Below are 20,194 nucleotides of genomic sequence, written 5' to 3' on the forward strand. Positions count from 1 at the left end.
CAATATTAGTTAAATACGACCTCAGCCTTCCTTTCTGCCCTTCTGCCCCTATGCATTCAACCCACCTCATGCTTTGTTTCACTTGAAATTTTCACTAGAAATTGAATATCTGCTTCTTGAAGGGGCCAATCTGGATGCCGAGATTCTGTAGTAATGATACTCACGTTCGCACCTGACCTTAGTCAAAGTGGCAGCAGTCACATTTATATGGAGAAACCACATTTTTAGAGCCATAATTTTAAATATAATAATAGGAGAGACATAGAGGCTTTATAAAACATACATTTGAAACAGAATTACATCCATGTGGCCACACATTCTTTCATACAAGAGTTAGAGAGGAAAATTCCTCAGCACCATAAGTCACTGCATCACTGAGCCACCAGCCATGGTGAGGAGCAAAGCCTGGAACTGTAAACAGCTGCTTTGTGGATCTGACTAATCTTCCCTGTTTCTGCGGGACCAGCAGTAGTGGTGGCTGAGATAGAGTAGAAGGAATAGAAACGAGAGAAAAAGAGCATTTACAGGCAGGTGGCAAGGAGCTGCCCAGCGAAAGGAAAAGCAGATGGGCATGAGATGCCAGGGGTAATACATTGCAGTCATGTTTGCTGATAGATATTAGAAAGAAGTTGGTAGGGAACCTAACTAACAGCAACGTTGGAAAGTGGTTCAATTCCAGGATCCCTGCATGTCCTCAGCAGGCCTGTCTGCGGGTGGGAGAGAACATGGAGGGAGCTGGGTAGAGTCACACACCAATGTTAAAGTTTTTTAAAGATACAAGAGAGGACTCGGAGAAAGGCTATTCCCACAAGGGGTAGCTGGTCCCACGATGGGTAGTGGCAGGTGATCTGAAACCTTGGTGGGTGACCCGAGATCTAATTGGGTCCCCCAGGCCTCAGCAGGTCCCCTAAGTTTTTGGCGGGTCACCTTTGCTTTTGAGAGACAGAATTATTCGACATATACAGCGAGAGTTTGGGTATAGAGTTTATTTAGTGGGTCAGGAGGAAAAAAGAAAGGGAGGAGAGAAAGAGGAAGAAGAAAGAGAGGCAGAGAAATGGAGACGAGAAATATATTTCTTCAGGAGAGATATCCAAAGAGAAAGAACAGAAGGAGGCAGATATCCCCATCCTTGGGAGAAAGGGGAGGGGTTGGGAGAGGGCGGGGCTTATTTCTTAAAGGGACAGGGTACCCAGGTGACAAACCAGGCCAGCAAATCATAACACTGTCTATCAGCTCATTCCTCCTTGACATTGCAGGTTCAGGCTGCTATTTCTCTAGGAGAATGTTTGCCAAGGGATGCCATGAGGTGTTTGTTCACCAGTGTGTTTGGAAGAGAGGCTGTCAAAGCAGCATCTTGGGCTGGGGAGCCTGGAAGAGGCTTAGTTTCAGGGACAGGCCTGTGGTCCTGGCAGAGATAGTTGCTTCCTGGCTCCATCCCTCAGGAGATGGTCTTTCTCTTGTAGTGCCAAGACACGAATCAGGAAAAAGACAAAGAGAAATATGAGACTCAGGAGCAAGTGGCATGGGTTTGAGGAGGTCTCAGGCAGTCACAGGAAGGTAGTTCTCTCCAGCTGTTGGGTCATCTCCACCTAGACAGGAGGTTTTTCTCCAGACCTTGTTACCTCTTTGTCTGTGTTTTGAGAGTCCAATGTCAATTGGAGTAGAAGAACAAGTTTTTCAATGTTTAGATGCCAGCTGGAAATTATAAAAGGTCTTTACAAAAGAGCCTTCACAGGTCCCACCGAGATTTGAACTCGGATCGCTGGATTCAAAGTCCAGAGTGCTAACCATTACACCATGGGACCGACAAAAAGTTACGAATATGTAACCATAGTTGTGGAACTTTGTATAAACTGAACTTTGGAAGAGATAGGTTAAGCTTCAATTTTGATAAAGTTGTTTGTTGGGAGAGACAAAGCAACACATTAATTAAGAGAAATTGCATCTCTCTCTCTCTCTCTCTCTCTCTCTCTTGTTGAGGGCTTAGACTGAAGAAGATATTAGGGGTAGACTTCGATTTATGAGGCCTTGTATCATACAATTTAGGACGTCAGTAAGAGAAATTAAAGACATGCAAAATTAGACATGGCCATTGCAAAGATAGTGTGATGTATGGGGTAAAACTGGAGTCTCAGATAATTTCCATTACAACGCATACTTTTGTAAATTTTACATGGGGAACCTCTCCGATAACCATGGAAAAGGCCCCTTGGAAGAGAAGTTTTTAGTTTAACACTCATGAGAAATAGTGTTTAACACTCATTCTAGTTGTGATTTGATTATTTCTATAAAAATAATCTCCCTATGCTGGAGGGATATTTGAGCAGTTAAAAACAATGGCTACTCCTGTGGAGGTCTGGGGTTCAGTTCTCAGACCCTGCAACAATGAGCACCCTAGCACCTCCAGAACCAGGACATCTGACTCCCTCTTCTGGTCTCCAGGGTCAGTGCACACATGTGGTACACATTCCAAAATGCAGACAGGAACACACATATGCACACACACCTATTAAAAACTTAATTTAAAAGTAATCAATGTTTCCAATATATCCATTAGAAGTTGTCTAGAAATGTTTTAAGCCTGTCTAAGAATAGGAATGCAATCCTACGAATCAGGAATAATGCAGATCTATTTGACTGCTCATGAAAATAACTGGACAGTTGTGCATGGTACTTGATGGCTTGGTGTAAAGAGAGACTTTGCCTTTGTTTCCTGGCCACCCAGGCCTGAATAATCACACAAAACTGTCTTAATTATAACATTGTTGGCCAATGGCTCAGGCATATTCCAAGCTAGCTCTTACGTTTTAAATTAAAGATTTCTATTATTTTATATTTTACCACAAGTTTCATGGTTTACCCATAATGTTCTGGCATCTTCCTCCTTCCATGGCTCCATGGCATCTCTCTGACTCCACCTTCTGTCCTCCTCTGCCTCTGCTTGGATATCCTGCCTTGCTATACTTTGTCCTGCCATTGCCAAACAGATTCATTAATCAATGGTAAGAAAATATATTTACAGCATACAGAAAAGAATCCCACATCAGCTTGGGAGTTTGGAGAACAGGGATTTATGTTTAAACAAATAAAACACTGTTGTTGCTGAAGTGTAATGTCCAGTGTGCAGGAGATTTCCTGGAGGAAGCAAAGGCAGATGGACAGAATAGAACTTCAGTAATGTGGAGAGTCTGGAATGCAGCAGGTCCAGAGATTTATTACAGTTTATCCTGGACTACCTACAGCCCTATAAAGAGTCATTTATTTGCCCACCTATGTTTTGATCTAACAGATAAAAACCAATTGGAATTTATTAATTTGAAAACTTTGTAATGCTATCAGATAGCATCTGGGGCCTACAATAGACATTTCTCCACTTGACTGTAACCCAACTTTCTGGTGTTTTCACAAATATATTTGAAAAGTGCCTTGGCCTATACCTTTCTTCTGTTACTATAGAAATGTCATGAGCTACATTGCTTTTCACTGTAGCATGGGATTTAAGCTAACTGAAACCTGTGTTCCAGGGCAGCATCGCTCACATTTGTCTTCAGAATAAACTATCTCTTTGGATGTGGGAGCTGTGACATTTTTGTTTATTTTTGCTTCTTTGTGTTTTTCTTTTTTGCCAATATTATTCTTATATTTTCTAAGTCAAAATATATGAAAGATACATTCATTTCAATGTAGGTAGAAGAGACATACATCAAAATTTTGGTTTCATCCTGGAAATGAAGTAATTTTCACTTTTGCTGTTTGTGGTGTTTGATTTTTGTGGATTTTTTGCAAGTATATAGCAATTTAGTAACTGCAATAAAAATGTACAAAAAGAATGTCTCTCAGCATGAGACTTTCTTATAGGTCACATTTACTATAACATAAGTTGACTGGCTGCTTTGAAATTTATGGGTGTGATTGTAAATGCAGAATGTGAAAGAGCTAGAAGATCACAAGAGATGAGTGTAGCACGTTAACCATGGTCAGGAAAATGAAAGGGAAACTCTGTCTCATTCTTGACGATCTTTGTGGACGTCTAGAGCAATGGAATAGGCAAATGCAAACAAATTGTTAGAAGGCCGGAGAACTGCCGGCTCAGAAATGGGAAGTATGCGTCTCACTGAAATGTTTGTAGTGTACCCTGGTGGGAGTCAAACAGTAGGGTGCATGGGTAATTGAAGCCAATGCGAGACTTGTAAAGAGAAAAGAACTGTGGCTGATCCGTAGAAAATCCGCTGTTTAATTCTGTATTAAACTTCTGACTCTATACACAATCAAGTCAATAGGTAAGTTACTTTGGAGAAGAGGACTTGCTTCTGATACACATGAAATTAGAGGCTCTGGATTCATTCTGAATTAAGAAAAATCAGGTTTGATCAAGGAAGACCACCTGAGAAATCTCCGGTAGGAGCAGATGGCCCAGATGTCTGAGTTCTACATCCAGAACAGATTCAAGACTGAAGCCTGAGATGATCAAGTCTCACAGGATACTCCAATCATGACTTGATGATAATTATAAATTTTCTTTAGGTCCCTATAAGATTATCAGCACCCTAACCAGCAGGAAATAGCTTGGAAAACTATGCCCACATCCCCCCAAAATGGACTAAGGATGTTCTTGTTTAAACAAAAAAAAGATGGGGAAGTGGTGTGGGAAATTCATCTATATTCTGTCAATTATATTTTAACTGCATGCTGGTTGGCCAGTAGGCAGGCAGGAAGTATCGTTGGGACAACCAGACAGGAAGTAGAAGCGGGTCAATGAGAACAGGAGAACAGGGAAGAAGGAAGCCCATTCCTTGGCAGTCTTGACCCATCCACAGAAGAAGCAAGAAGTGACTGCCTTGCTGAAAAGGTACCAAGCCATGTGGGTAGCACAGATAAGAATAATGGGGTAATTTAGATATAAGAGTTAATGAGAAGCCTGAGCTAATGGGCCAATCAGTTTATAACTAATGTAGACCTCTGTGAGATTTCTTTGGGACTTAATGATTGCGGGAACTGGGCAGGACAGAAACCTCAGACAGTACTCAGGACTTGATCAAATTCTTACAAATGATTCAATTGGATTTAGTGACCATTCAGTCCCACACCTCATAAGAATCTATTTAGAGGAAAATGTTCTGATTATTCAAAACTGCTCAAATTAGAAATGTCCAAATATGAGCAATCAACAGAGAGACTGAAGAAGAAAGAAACATAGTGAGGGAAAAGCCATTCGGCAGCATCTCAGGCACCTCCTATCTATTGAGTATTCTGGATGAGGAGGGGAAAGTGGACGCCAAGGCTAGGATGTGGGAGCGTTCTTTAGCCCCAAGTCTTCTGGCTGACCCTGGTGTCCTACAGCCCTTTGTTCTTGCAGGATAGAGGCATCCATCCTCGCACTGCCAGACCTGAGTACCATCCAATGCTTTCCCCAGAAGGGCATGCAGCTAGTAGAGCCATGGACCACAAGGGGATTTTCTCATGGCCACAATAGTGATTCATTGAGCTCTAAAAGTGCACCTGTCAGCGGCAGCTAAGACAGGGAGGGCCACAGCTCTGAGTTGCTGCCTGCAGCAGTGAGGACTCCTGTTACTATTTCAGTGAGCCTGATTCAGGCAGACAAGATCCTTGGGTCTCCCATGGAAAAGAATGTCCTGATGAGCCAGTATGAAGCACCTCTTATCAGCACACATTTCAAACCTAGATTTTTAAGCGTGAGGTTAAGAGAAAGAGATTCTCAGACACATAAGTGAGACAGTTTAGACTCCAGGTTCTCGAGCATGACTTCTGGGGGCAAAGTGTGTGTGTCACACAGTGTCTAAGTACTAGCTGTACATCCTATTGTGTTGCCTCTCAAATTACAATTTGAAATTATAGGGTGGCTCTGGAGATGCCTCAGATAGGATTATAATCTGATATGATACAATTAGGAGGCTCTGGGATTGCATCTTCTTTTATGAGAATTTCTAACGAGAATTCCTAAATCTGCCAGTTTATAGTCAGGAAGGAGAAAGGCCTTAAGCAGGTGTTAATTGTAGGATTCTTTTTTTTTTTTTTTTTTTTTTTGAGACAAGTTTTTTCTCAGTGTAACTTTGGAGCCTGTCCTGGAACTTACTCTGTAGACCAGGCTGTTCTCAAACTCACAGAGATCTGCTGGTCTCTGCCTCCTGAGTGCTGGGATTAAGGGTGTGCACTACCACAGCCTGACAATTGTAGAAATCTTGATTCTCAGGGGGCGAGAGATTTTAACCAGATGCCTGGGTAAAAGCTCCCTTTCCCTTTTCAAGTTCCCTTAATCTTCATCTCTATCTTTCTGACATGCAGTCTTTGTCAGTCTTTCTGGAGCCAGGCTCCCATAAATTTGCTTATAGGTGAAATTGGGTTTCCCATCTCTAAATGCAGAGAGTGGACAGGTTTTACAGTTCTTCTTCATGTCTGATATACAGTGACTAGAAAAAAGAAAACCGAGGTCTACAGAAGCCCCGACACTCTGCTATGCTTGGCTTAGGTTGTAGGGATGAGGGCAGAGGTGCAACAGAGGTGGGGGGGTGTATGATGTAAATGAACGTCTGATGAACTGTAGCCTGGTTAGTTGTGTGTTAGGCAGCTATTGCTTCATCTGATGCCTACTACTATTATCATACAGAAAAATAATTCAGCAGAAGAATTCAATGGATACCTATAGTCATATTTCGTTTGTATTTTAATAAATAAAGCTTGCCTGAAGTTCAGAGAGTAAAGTATCCCCATTGGTCAGCCTGACAGACCAGGCAGTGGGTGACACACACCTTTAATTCCAGTATCCACACTAGTTTGCCATAGAAACTGGTCAGTTGTGGTGCACGCCTTTATTGCCAGCACTAGAGAGGAATATAAGTCGGAGGAGACAGCTCTTGAACAGTCTCATCCTGAGATTCCTGGAGGCAGGATCGCCATTTGGGACTGAGATAGAGCCAGTGGCTGGCTGTTTTGCTTTTCTGATCTTCAGTTTGAACCCCAATAGCTGTCCCTGGGTTTTTATTAATTGTGCTACAGATGCCTTCAAAGAAAGACAAAAAGGAAAAGTAGCCTACTATACTGAATATTATGAAGAAACAAAAAGTTACAAATTTGGCTTCATTGTGTGACAGGCTTTGGCTTTAATTATCAGTGTAACCTTGGGACTGTCGGACCTTTTGGAGTACCTTAATGTCATCTGTACAATGACAATATTAACTGCATGATTGCAGAGGGTTGATTCAGGACCTAGAATTGTTGATATGTGAAGTAGTTTGAGAAGTTTTAGAACTATGCTAAAGTTATTATTATTTTAAATTTTATTTAGTGTTTGGAGTATGTGTGTGTGCGCATCTGCCATGGTGCTTGTCTCTGAGGGAAAGCAGCAGGATTTGTTTTGTCCTCATGTCATGTGGGTCCTAGGAATGTCTATGTGCATCACCAAACTCCCTGACTGGCTGAGCCTTCTTGCCAGCTTCTCATATCACCTCTTCCAGTCTATTTGCCTTCTATACCAATAATTTAAGAACATTATGTATATTTCCAGATACCTTTACATTTCTGTAATGATATTATCCAGGCACTTGTTTGAAATATTTTTGAGTGAATTCTTAATGTGTATAATCTGGTATGTTAAGACATGTGTTTCTGGAATGTTAAATCTTTAATATGAAATCTGTCTGATTCTAAAATGAGTCAATGTACTGCTAAAATTGTTCCAGCCCAGACATTCATTCTCCATGAATGTTGAAATAAAGGAGACTAAATTCAAAACATCTGCAGCCAAAACCAACAAGATGTAAAAACATACTGAACAACACGTAGTGGCTAGTGGCAGTTCCTCCTGTCATCTTTCCTCTGACTTGGAAATGGTCTATGTTTAGGAGTTACTATTGTGTGAATACCTTCCAATTTGTGCAGTTTTTGCTAAATTGCTTTATACCTTAGAAAATGGGGCATAGTATAACCCCAGCGGCACAAACATTAAGGGCCTCATTGAATAAATGGGACCTCCTGAGACCGAGAAGCTTCTGTAAAGCAAAGGACACTGTCACTAAGACACAAAGGCAACCCACTGACTGGGAGAGGATCTTCACCAACCCCGCCACTGACAGAGGTCTGATCTCCAAAATATATAAAGAACTCAAGAAACTAGACCGTAAAAGGCTAATCAACCCAACTACAAAATGGGGCACTGAGCTGAACAGAGAATTCTCAACAGAAGAAGTTCAAATGGCCAAAAGACACTTAAGGTCATGCTCAACTTCCTTAGCGATCAGGGAAATGCAAATCAAGACAACTTTAAGATACCATCTTACACCTGTCAGAATGGCTAAAATAAAAAACTCCAATGATAGCCTTTGCTGGAGAGGTTGTGGAGAAAGGGGTACACTCATCCCTTGCTGGTGGGAATGCAAACTTGTGCAACCACTCTGGAAAGCAGTGTGGCGGTTTCTCAGGAAATTCGGGATCAACCTACCCCTGGACCCAGCAATACCACTCTTGGGAATATACCCAAGAGATGCCCTATCATACAACAAAAGTATATGCTCAACTATATTCATAGCAGCATTGTTTATAATAGCCAGAACCTGGAAACAACCTAGATGCCCTTCAATGGAAGAATGGATGAAGAAAGTATGGAATATATACATATTAGAGTATTACTCAGCAGTAAAAAACAAGGACTTCTTGAATTTTGCATGCAAATGGATGGAAATAGAAAACACTATCCTGAGTGAGGTAAGCCAGACCTAAAAAGAAGAACATGGGATGTACTCACTCATATTTGGTTTCTAGCCATAAATAAAGGACATTGAGCCTATATTTAGTGATCCTAGAGAAGCTAAATAAGAAGGAGAACCCAAAGAAAAACATATAGGCATCCTTCTGAATATTAACCTTCATCAGGCGATGAAAGGAGACAGAGACAGAGACCCACATTGGCGCACCGGACAGAAATCTCAAGGTCCAAATCAGGAGCAGAAGGAGAGAGAGCACGAGCAAGGAACTCAGGACCGCGAGGGGTGCACCCACACACTGAGACAATGGGGATGTTCTATTGGGAACTCACCAAGGCCAGCTGGCCTGGGTCTGAAAAGGCCTGGGATAAAACCGGACTCGCTGAACATAGCGGACAATGAGGACTACTGAGAACTCAAGAACAATGGCAATGGGTTTTTGATCCTACTGCACGTACTGGCTTTGTGGGAGCCTAGGCAGGTTGGATGCTCACCTTACTAGAACTGGATGGAGGTGGGTGGTCCTTGGACTTCCCACAGGGCAGGGAACCCTGATTGCTCTTTGGGCTGATGAGGGAGGGGGACTTGATTAGGGGAGGGGAGGGAAATGGGAGGCGGTGGCGGGGAAGAGACAGAAATCTTAAAGAAAGAAAGAAAGAAAGAAAGAAAGAAAGAAAGAAAGAAAGAAAGAAAATGGGGCATAGAGGGATTTGAATGTGCTACAGAAACATGGCAGTGATAAATTTTTAATGATGGGTGTAAAAGAAGAAAAACACTGACATTGCAAACTGTTTGGAGAGAAATGATAAAAATAAATAAATAAACAGTAAACTGTGTGTGACGGTTTACTCCAGCACTCTGGAGGCTGAGGCAGCGGGATGACCACATGTTCAAGGCCAGCCAGTCTTGTATACACAATGAGTTCCAGGTTAGCCAGAGATGCATTGTTAGAGGCAGCAGGGCAAGCAGTGATAGAGTTTACAATCCGTACAGTCAGAAAGTGTATTGAGAAATGATAGCTGAGCCTGGTGGTGTGTCAGTACTTGGATGCTAAGGCAGGAATATCTCAAACGTGAAGCCAGGCTGAGTTGTTCCTTGTCTCAAAAGAGAGGGAGGGGAGAGGTGGAAGAAAATGTACTATGATGTCATCTGTGTGATAGATCATAGCAACATCTCATGATTCTGAGTCACATGGATGATGGTTTAATTTTGAATTTCCCAAGTCTACCAATGCCAGGTGGGCACGCGCTCTTTCCCTTGGGTGTTGTGGGTCAGTTGTAGAGAACAAGTTGATGAGTTTCTTACATTAGATCTTACATTTGTAAGCCACATTGTTTTCTTCTGCCTTACCTAAGAAAATTTGACAAGGCAAATGAGTTGAGTAGTTGGTATGAATGCAACGTGTTTCTTCAATACACTTTTCAAGAGATCAAATTTTGCAGGAACGTATTTTCGCCAGCCTGCTTCTACTTTATGTGGCACACCACACAGCACTAGGGGACTCATACTCAAAAAAAAAAAAAAAAAAAAAAAGAAAACAGACTGAGCAAGTCATGAGAAGCAAGCCCGCAAGCAGCATTTCTCATTGACCTTGAAGTTCCTGCCTTCAGGTTCCTTCCTGAATTCCTTCAATCATGGACTGTTACCTGGAGGTGTAAATTGAAATGAACCATTTCCTCCTCAAGTTGCTTTTGCTTATGGTGTTTTTTTTTCCCTTTTTTTAAAGACAGGTTTTCTCTGTAGCTTTGGAACCTGTCCCAGAACTTGCTCTTAGTAGACCAGGCTGACCTCAAACTCACAGAAATATGCCTGCCTCTGCCTCCCCAGTACTGGGAATAAAGGCACGTGCAACCAGCACTCGGCTTGGTATATTAAATTTTAAAGTCAGGTTGTAGAAGACTACACAAGTACTGTTCCCTTCAGATAAAACCCACAAATGGTGAGAAAAAGCAGCATAAATTAGAGATAGTATAGAATAGAAACATAAAGAGAGCGTGCTCAGAATGCCATTGCAGGATTTTGAAGAGGACTTGGCTTGCCTGAGTAGAAGAGGAAAAGGGATGGCCACTGGCAGTCACTAAGTTCATGTTCTGCTCAGAGGATGGGTGAAGGCTGCAAGGGCATCCCATGCACTGCTGTTTAAGTGACGCGCTTACGTTCTGTTATATAATTTCAGTGTTTAAAATGTAAATGGATCAGCTAATCTTTTGTTCAAATCTGACAAGAATTATCCCCAAACCAAACAGGTAAGGAAAAGAAATATCAGGAAGAATTAAAGTTACAGAGGAAAGCTGAAGAATTCAGTTACCTGCTCAGAGAGTGGATAGAAGAGGGGAGAATTCCAAGGCAAAAGAAATGAAACTAAGCTTATACGCAAGCTCTCATAGTGTGGCAAAGAGATGTTCGGATAGAGATAAAGGAAACAGCCAGCAGTAAGTGATTTATGGCAGAATAAATTGTTTTTCAGAAACCTCATGAGGGATTTGACAACAGCAAGCTTTTACTGAGAGAAGGAGCTCTGAACGTATCTTATTTCTGCTGTTGTGACTCCTCAGCACCACGGAGATCAGTGGCTTGGTCTCAATTAGGTTGCTTATTTGTTAGTTTTGGGAAAGTAGTTTTCCAGTTGTGTTTCTGCTGAAGTGGTTGAAAAACTGCCACAGGGCTACAGAGTGAGATCCCATCTATCCTCACAGAAGCCGGAAGAGAATGAAGGAAAATCTGAGTTTAAAACAGAATCTTAAGTAAAGTAACACGCGTGGGAAATCCCATGTGGGCCCTAAGAGTGTGTCGGGAATAATGCGGAGTTGTTGTATGTGGACTTGGCAGCCTCCAGAACTGTGGATATGTTCCTTGTTTATATGCCACCCAGTGCATTCTTTTGGCTATGACATCATAAGCCAACCAAGGCAGCCTCCTGCAGTCTGCCCTCAGCAGCACAAGTGACAGGTTAACTTTCATTCCTCTACTCCCACGGCTTCCTGCCTCGGAGCTCTTGTGGTAGCTCAGGATGGCATCTGATATCACATACTCCTTTCTGTTTTGTTTTTCTCCAAAATCAACATCATTTCTCCCTAATTATCTTCTACTCCCCCCGCCCCCCGTTAGCCCGGCTCTCAAGAGCACCTTTCATTCTCCCTCTTCATGGGCTGCACCTCCATGGTTTCCTTCTCTATTACTCCTCTTAGCACATGCGGTGCCTACTGTAGATTATATTGACGGAATTCCCCACAGTGCTCACAGCCATCTCGCTTCTCGCTTCCTCTCGCTATCCCCTTCTTTCTTCTGTCCTCTTTTTGACAGGTTCTCTTAACCCAGGCTGGACTGGAGCTCCCTGAGTACCCAAGGCTGGATTGGTACCATATTCCTGTCTCAGCTTCCTGATTGCTGCAATTATAGATGGATATTATAGATATACAACACCACCCTCTGCAGAATTCAATTTTCCTTTATAGGATTGATGCATTCAATATTTCATGTATTCAAACCTACAAGTTTAAAGCCATAAACCCCAACATTTTCAACATAGAGAGGGAGAGGAACAACAAAAAGAAAAATGAGCCAAGCATTTCTCTGAGTTTTGCAAACAGAATGACTAGCTGTTCGCTGGAGTAAACCATTACCAGAAAAAATTATCTGCTGTCACTTCCTGGGTGAGATTCCTCTGCCCACTGCACAGCTGTAGGCTGAGCCCGTTGGACTCAGGCTGGGGTAATGAAATGTAAACAGAATTAATACAGTAGTGTTGGATGGAAACCACAGTATCCTCACTCTGCCCTGCTGAGAGCAACGTTTTGGGTCCCTCTGGAGACCACTTTAAAGTGTGTATGTGTGTGTGTGTGTGTGTATAAATCTTTATGGTCTGCTCCTAATTCTGAAAATGTGGCCTTCCTATACATTGATTGTCCTAATAAAGGACAGTAAGAGTAAAGGGGGGATTTTAAAATGAAAAGATACATCAGTATTTAAATAAATAACCAGCAGATTTTCCCCCAACATTTAAAGAAGATAATTAAAGAAGATAGGCAAGGTGTGACGGCTCACACCCTAACCCCAGAACTCACAACGCTGAGACAGGAGAATTGGAGGCGAAAGTGAGAACTTATTTCAAACAAAACAAAACAAAACAAAATTATTAGCTAAGCAAGTAAACAGCCGCGATCAAAAGGGAAAGATGGAAAACGAGAGTAAGGTAAATATACCCCCGACACCGGGATTCGCAGCAGAAGTGGTATGAAGATTCAGAAGTCAGAGAGTGGGCTTCTGCCAGGTTGGAAGGTGTCCTGTACCGCGTTCCACCTTTCCGGGGACTTGCTCTGTGGGAGCAGGGGCCTTGTGGGGCTGATGAAGGCTGTGTTCTTATAGGCAGTTGATATTCTTGGTCTTTTCAAGGGCATTCTACGTGGATAATACACAATAAATTGAAATTAAATCTATAGTAAGAAGAAAAAAAACCCTAAAAATACATTTAAATTATTTCAAAAAAAAAAAAATGAACAAAGTGACTGTCAGACATTAAATAGTGGTTTATTTGGGAGGCCTGCATCGCAGTTGGCTCCATGGCTTAGTTGGTTAAAGCGCCTGTCTTGTAAACAGGAGATCCTGGGTTCGAATCCCAGTGGGGCCTGCTGAGCTTTCTTTTTTCTTCCTGAACCTTTCGAAGGAGCGGTTCGCCTTCTTGAGATTGACGGAATAACAGAACCCAGACTTCACAACAAATGAATAGGAGACAAAGAATAAAAGGGGAACCGAGCACTAAGATCCTTTTTAGGAGCGCTGGTTTGTACGTGCGCTCTGGGCGCACGGTGGCCCGGCAGTGGGAGGGAGGGGCACGGGGCACCGCAGCTGATGTTCCAAAACTAGAAAAGGCTTCGCCCAGCCTGGAAGTTGCTGTGGGACTTGGAGACTCGAGCCGATTTGAGGGAACTCTGACCGATGGCCAGTTATAACAATTTGGAAAGAGCACCTTCTGCTGCCCAGTTCGGAGGCTTCTGCTCCTTAAGCAGAGAGCTCCGGTTGTTCATAGAGTGAGTGAGCGAGCGATTTGATGCCTCCTGTCTCTGTGTTTTCTGCCTTCAGGGTTAAAGGCAGCCTCTTTCTCGTCCACCTCCTCACAGTTTCTTTCAGTTTTTTTTTTTTTTGCTTGCTTTGCGATTCAGTAGCGGGTTTGGGTCTAAGTCTTGATGACGCTTGGGGATTGAGGAATGCTTAGTGTAAACTACTGGTCCAGCGCCGGTGCAGAAGGGGTCGCAAGTACAGAAGGGATCCTTCAAAACTTCTGAATCAGTCGGCGAGGGGAGCCCACTTCTTCTACCCATTTGGCTTCCCCGCCCCTTGGCTTCCCTGTTTCAGCTCAGGTTTCCGTGCTGAAGAGTCCAGAGACTGTCCTTAGCAGGGATGCTTTAAGTGTTTCAGCCGGGCGATGGTGGCTCAAGCCTTCAATTTCAGCACTAGGAAGGGAGGCAGAGGCTGGAGGAGCTCTGTGAGTCTACAAAGTGAGTTCCAGGACAGCCAGGGCTACATTGTCATTTTTTTTTTTTTAAATCCTTATTTTGTTTGTTTGTTTATTTGTTTGTGGAGCCAGGGGTTCTCTGTGTAGCCCTGGCTGGACTTGAACTCACAGAAATCTCCTGCCTCAGTGTGGCTATTTCTCAGAAAATTAAGAAACAACCTTCCTCAAGACCTGGGAATACCACTTTTGAGTATATATCCAAAGGATGCTCAACCATGCCATAAGAACATGTGCTCAACTATGTTTATAGCAGCTTTGTTTGTCATAGCCAGAACCTGGAAACAACCTAAATGCCCCTCGACTGAAGAATAGATAAAGAAGATGTGGTACATTTACACAATGGAGTACTACACAGCAGAAAAAAAATGACATATTGAAATTTGCAGGCAAATGGATGGAGCTAGAAAACATCATATTGAGTGAGGTAACCCAGACTCAGAAAGACAAATATGTACTCACTCATAAATGGCTTTTAGACATAAAGCAAAGAAAACCAGCCTACAATTCACAATTCCAGAGAACCTAGACAACAATGAGGACCCTAAGAGAGACATACATGGATCTAATCTACATGAGAAGTAGAAAAAGACAAGATCTCCTGAGTAAATTGGGAGCATGGGAACCATGGGAGAGGGCTGAAGGGGAGAGGAGAGGAAGGAAAGGGTGCAGAGAAAAATGTATAGCTCAATAAAATCAATTAAAAAATTATCATGTTTTTAGGTCTCAGAGTAAGTTTGGATCCTGGTTGTACATTGACCCTTGTCAAGCTCTGTGGGCCACTAAGGTGGCCCACGGTCAGAGGTTGTTAAACCTCGCTTTCCTACAGCGCAACGGAAAGAAACCGCAGGGTCAGAGGAGGCGGTCTCCGATTGGTCAAGCTTTTTAGAAAATCAGGTTTCTTCCACACTTCCAAAATTGGGGAAATGAGTCCCAGATGACTGGAACCTCAGTATGGCTGAGGAAAGAAATGGCATGGTGTTTCCCCGTGCAGTTTGGCAGCTGGAACCTTCGGAAGCAACGTGACTGGCAGTCCAGGACAAGGGTCTGTGTTAGATTTCTCTGGGGATCAGAACGGATAGGATAAATATATATATCAGCTTGGAAGCTGAGGACTTCCGTGGGGGTGCAGTCCCACGGTGGCAGTCTCACGTCGGAGAGCCCACGGGGCTGGGAACCTCAGCAGTCACACCCTGGCACGGAAAACCTAGAGAATTCGTGGTCCTTAGGATGGGAGCCCGGAAACAATGAACCAAACCAGCCACGGTGAATAATCTCCCTTCTATCTAGTAGGTTTGTTTATTTGTTTTGTTTTTGTTTTTGAGGCAGTGCTGCTACCATATTCAGGGAGAGTCTTTCCACATCATTTAAGGCAATCAGAATTATTCCTCAGGTGAGGCTCCCTATGTCCGCGATTCTGAGTGGCAAGTTGACAAAGGATCAACCGCTACACTCTACTCCCTCTCTAGGGGTCACACTGGAGAACGCCTAGCAAGGTTTACCGACTGCGTGGTGGGCTGGGGACAGGCGCGCAGGGAGGGTCTTTCTTCTCCCTTTACAGGATTATCACTTATTCCCGGAGGGTCTCAGACCTGACTGAACTGGCCAACCACGTGGAGCAAAGATTAGAGAGGGATGAAGAATTTTTTTTCTTTACTAAATTCCTATTTCTTTACTAAAACCCTTATCAGTTGAGAGGCACGTGGAGCGATACACACTTTGGGGTGTTTGGAGAAATCTGAAATATATTCTTTTGGGGGGAGGTGGTTGTTGTGATTTTGTTTGTTTGTTTGTTTTGAGGCAGAGTCTCTTTTTGTATTCCTGGCTGTCCTGAAAAACACTATGTTGACAAGATGGTCCTACCTGCCAGAAATCCGCCCGCCTCTGCTTCCAGAGTGCTGAGATTAAAGGCAGGAGATCTGCATTTTACTTGCTACTGTGCTACGTCCAAGGTGTGACTTAAACTTTTAGGATATCAATTGCGTCTTTGGGATCATGTTCACCACAAAGAATGTGCGGTTCAGCTAAAACTAAAGACTGTACAGAGCCAGCCGACTGCTCATATTCTAGCCATTTGTTACACTTTTTCACCCTTAAGATACTGTAGGACCACGTGGCCTAATGGATAAGGCGTCTGACTTCGGATCAGAAGATTGAGGGTTCGAATCCCTTCGTGGTTGGTATTTTTTCACCTCCCCTTTCTGCCGCTTCTTCCAGAATTGTCTCGCTGCAGTGATCACTCGCTTACAAGAACTGTGTTCTGCGAGTTTGGAGATAACTGTGTTTCAGACGGTCTGTGCGGGCAGCAGAGCTGGTGCACGCGTACTGTGGGGTGGGAAGGATACAGTCTGTGTGTATAAAGTCCCATGAGCCTTGAGAATGTTATTTTTCAAGTCCATTTAAAGGTTGCCCCATTGGAAAGGAAAATTTCTCACAGCTCAAAAGAGCTGGATCACACACATTAATTAGGTGGATGTGGCGGAGTCTGAGAAACCAAAATATCTGAGGAATCAGAGAACAGACTTTTAAAACTCTGAGAAGATGGACGCGGGATGGACGCCAAGAGGACAAAAGGCTTCTATAAAAGGACACTAATCCTAACAGGTGAGTTCGAATAGAGGAAATGGACACATCATTAGAAAATATGATGAGTCAAGTTACATTCAAGTTAATTATGAATAGTCTTAAGTGATGAAATAAATTGGGCTATTAGTCATCCCCCCTCCCCCACCCTGAGACAGGAACCTTGTAAGCAAGGTATCATACTCTTTATATTACCGAGGATGACCTTGCATTCTTGCTTTTCTTGCCTCCACCTCTTGTTTACAGGAGCATACATCAATAATCTCGACCCCTCCACCTAATAAATAAAACACCAAACAAATAGACAAAGAAAGAAGGAAAAGAAGAAAGGAAAAAAGGAAGAAAGGAAGGAAGGAAGGAAGGAAAGAAGGAAGGAAGAAAAAAAGAAAGAAGAGAAAAAAAGAATGTCCCGAATACACAGGATGATGCGGTGGTGGCATTTTCTTTTTTTTTCTTTAATATATTTTTAATTAAAATAGAATTATTTTGTTTTTCCCCAATTTTCTCCCTCCAGTCCCCCTCAGCTACACTCTTTTGAATCTTTCCGATGTTCTCACCTCCACACTCAAGTTCTCAACTTGATACCTCTTTTTCTTTCATTATTGTTACATATGTGTATATGTGTGTGTGTGTGTGTTGTGTGTAACCTATAGAGTCCATTGTTATTGATGTGCATATAATTACAAGACCGAGCACTCTGTGAATAGTGAATAGGAGGGCTCATCCTTGGAGAGGCTAGTTTTCCTCCCAGCAGGCATTAGTTGCCTATATTTCTTTGTCTACAGGTGAGACCCTCAAATTTTCCTTTCTTTCCATTTTTACATGTCCATTGATAATGCCAATTGTTTTAGTCTCATTTAAACAGTCATTTCTAAGAAAGACTGTTTCGTAGCAGACTTCCTGGTATTCCAGCTCCTCTTTAGTGGTGTTTCCTGAGCGTTAGATGCAGGAACTGTAGGAGATATAGATGTATCAGTTAGGGCTGGACTCCCCCATGATCTGCTGCTATCAAAATTAGTCATCTTAAGTCTGTCGTACCAACACCGGGCCCCCCAGAGTCCATACCACTGACACCTGAACCTTGTTTTTTTTTTTTTTTTTTACTATGGTTTCTTTAATACAGCATTTAAAATCTCTAAATGTCATTAGAAATTATTTTGATAGAAATCACCTTGGCTGAACAAAAGATGGAGTCAGGCACGTGCATGCAGACCAGTCCTGTCTGTCACTGTGAGTTTTCCACTCCTGGAAAATTGTGGCCTGTCTCCACGGTCCTCACTCTGCAGTCACTTAGTCGCTCAGCAGCTCAGCTCTCTTCTGCAGCTCCTCCAGACACTCCCCTTAGGGTGTGACCTAGGACTGTGGAAGATACTTTGCTGCCATGAAGCAAACGCTTTCAGACTCTTAGCACCCAATACTACCACTACTTAGTATCATTAAGAAAAGAAAAACACTTAACATATGCAATGTGGCTAAAGCAAATGCAGAAAGAAAAATAAAGTAATTGTTTTTAAGAGTTTCTAAAATTTCAATTTTCTTTTTAGGCAGCCCCACAGTAGCCCAGGCTATCCTCTACGGGTCTCAGCAATGCTCTTTTTTAAGCTTCCCAGTTTCCGGGATTGCAGGCGTCCACCATGAGGGCCACATTTGTTGTTTTTATTTCAGGGTTTGTTTCCTCTACCACCACCTTTTTCTGTGAAGATTTGCAGATTGAGATAAACTTTTTTTAAAAAATACTTTTTGTTAGGGCTGGAGAGATACCCCAGCAAGAGAGCACTGGATGCTTTTGCAGAGGTCCTGGGTTCAATTCCCAACTCTCACACGGTGGCTCCCAAGCTTCCGTCACTGTGGTTCCATGGGATGCCATGTCCTCTTCTCAGTCTGCAGATAGATGCGCATGCACCCAAGACACCCATGTACATAACATTAGGAAATACATTTTTTAAAACACATTTTTTTGGTTAAAATACTCAACAATGTTGGTGGCCAGAAGGTTTGCTCAACCACTTAAAGGTGCTTGTCGAGAGGGAAGGAGAGAGCTGACCCCAGAGTTACCCTCTGATGGCTACACAGGTACTATAGCATGGGCTCGCTCCCCACCCCCAATGACACACACACACACACTCACACACACACACACACACACACACACACACACACACACTCACACACACACTCACACACACACACTCACACACACACACTCACACACACACACACTCACACACACACACACTCACACTCACACACACACACTCACACTCACACACACACACTCACACACACACACACTCTCACACACACACTCACACACACACACACTCACACACACACACTCACACACACACACTCACACACACACTCACACACTCACACACACACACGCTCACACACACACACACTCACACACACACACTCACACACACACTCACACACACACACACACACTCACACACACACAATGATTTTAAAAATTAATACATAAGAATTATTCAAAAATATGACTAAGATGACCTATGTCACTGCACATTTATTTTTCAAACTGAAGGTTTATTCATCAGCATTGCTGTGAGGAATATTCACAGGGGGTCCCCAGCATTACTTGGTAAATGTACTCTGATGTGCCTCACTTTCTGTTGACAGAAGTCTCTGTCCCACCTGGTCCCGCAGCCATTCAGTCCCAAAGAAACACACAAAGGCTGATGTTTCCCTGTTCACGCAAGAGGCTTTCTAACGATGCTCAGGGGTCTTAGCGAGTGAGCCTGCAACCAGGGACTTCAGTTTTTGGAAGCTGGGTATGCTTGTGTATTAAAGCACTTGGTGTCTAGATGACCTAGCCTTTCCCATCAGCATCTTCACCTGGTGCAGAGGGAGCACAACTTAAATTTGGAATTTAGCTTAGTTCCTTCGTGCTGTTGAGTAGCAGAGCATGAGCGATGTTGTTGCTATCATTTCTCTCTCTCTCTCTCTCTCTCTCTCTCTCTCTCTCTCTCTCTCTCATTTGTTTTGAGGCAGTGTCTCACGACGTGACTCAGGCTGACCTTGACTGGGTGACTCTCCTGTCTCAATACTGGGATTATAAATGTGCATAAATAAATAAACGAGATTTTTTTTAAAAGTATCCAGGAGTCATGGTTTCACATTTGCCTTCATGTCATGATGTGTCACCACAATTGTTCACTGTGTTCAACCAAACTGTTGATGTCCTTCAGGAATGGCCATTCTATTATCACACATGGCTTTGAGTACCAGGATATTACTAGTCTGTATCCCTCCAAGGTAAGCTGTATCACTCAGGTTGAGGGAAGCCTTAATAATCACACAGTTACTTTGTGCCAGCAGCTATTGGTAATATATTCATTTTCTAATTACTAACCAGGCAGTG

The 20,194-nt window shown here is 42.9% G+C and overlaps 3 non-coding genes across 3 annotated transcripts; 2 read left to right on the forward strand and 1 right to left on the reverse strand.

The window, feature by feature from the left end:
• Positions 1 to 1,733: 1,733 nt before the first annotated feature.
• Trnaq-uug lies at positions 1,734 to 1,805 on the reverse strand. The gene has a single exon. It is a non-coding gene; the product is annotated as a tRNA-Gln (tRNA).
• Positions 1,806 to 13,270: 11,465 nt separating this feature from the next.
• Trnat-ugu lies at positions 13,271 to 13,344 on the forward strand. Its single transcript has one exon. It is a non-coding gene; the product is annotated as a tRNA-Thr (tRNA).
• A 2,989-nt stretch (positions 13,345 to 16,333) lies between these two features.
• On the forward strand, positions 16,334 to 16,406 carry Trnar-ucg. Its single transcript has one exon. It is a non-coding gene; the product is annotated as a tRNA-Arg (tRNA).
• The last annotated feature ends 3,788 nt before the right edge of the window (positions 16,407 to 20,194 follow it).

The sequence above is a fragment of the Microtus oregoni genome, unplaced genomic scaffold (genome assembly GCF_018167655.1).
Source record: "Microtus oregoni isolate MIOR12 unplaced genomic scaffold, Mior012 000115F_ref0000277, whole genome shotgun sequence".
Classification (NCBI taxonomy): Eukaryota; Metazoa; Chordata; class Mammalia; order Rodentia; family Cricetidae; genus Microtus; species Microtus oregoni.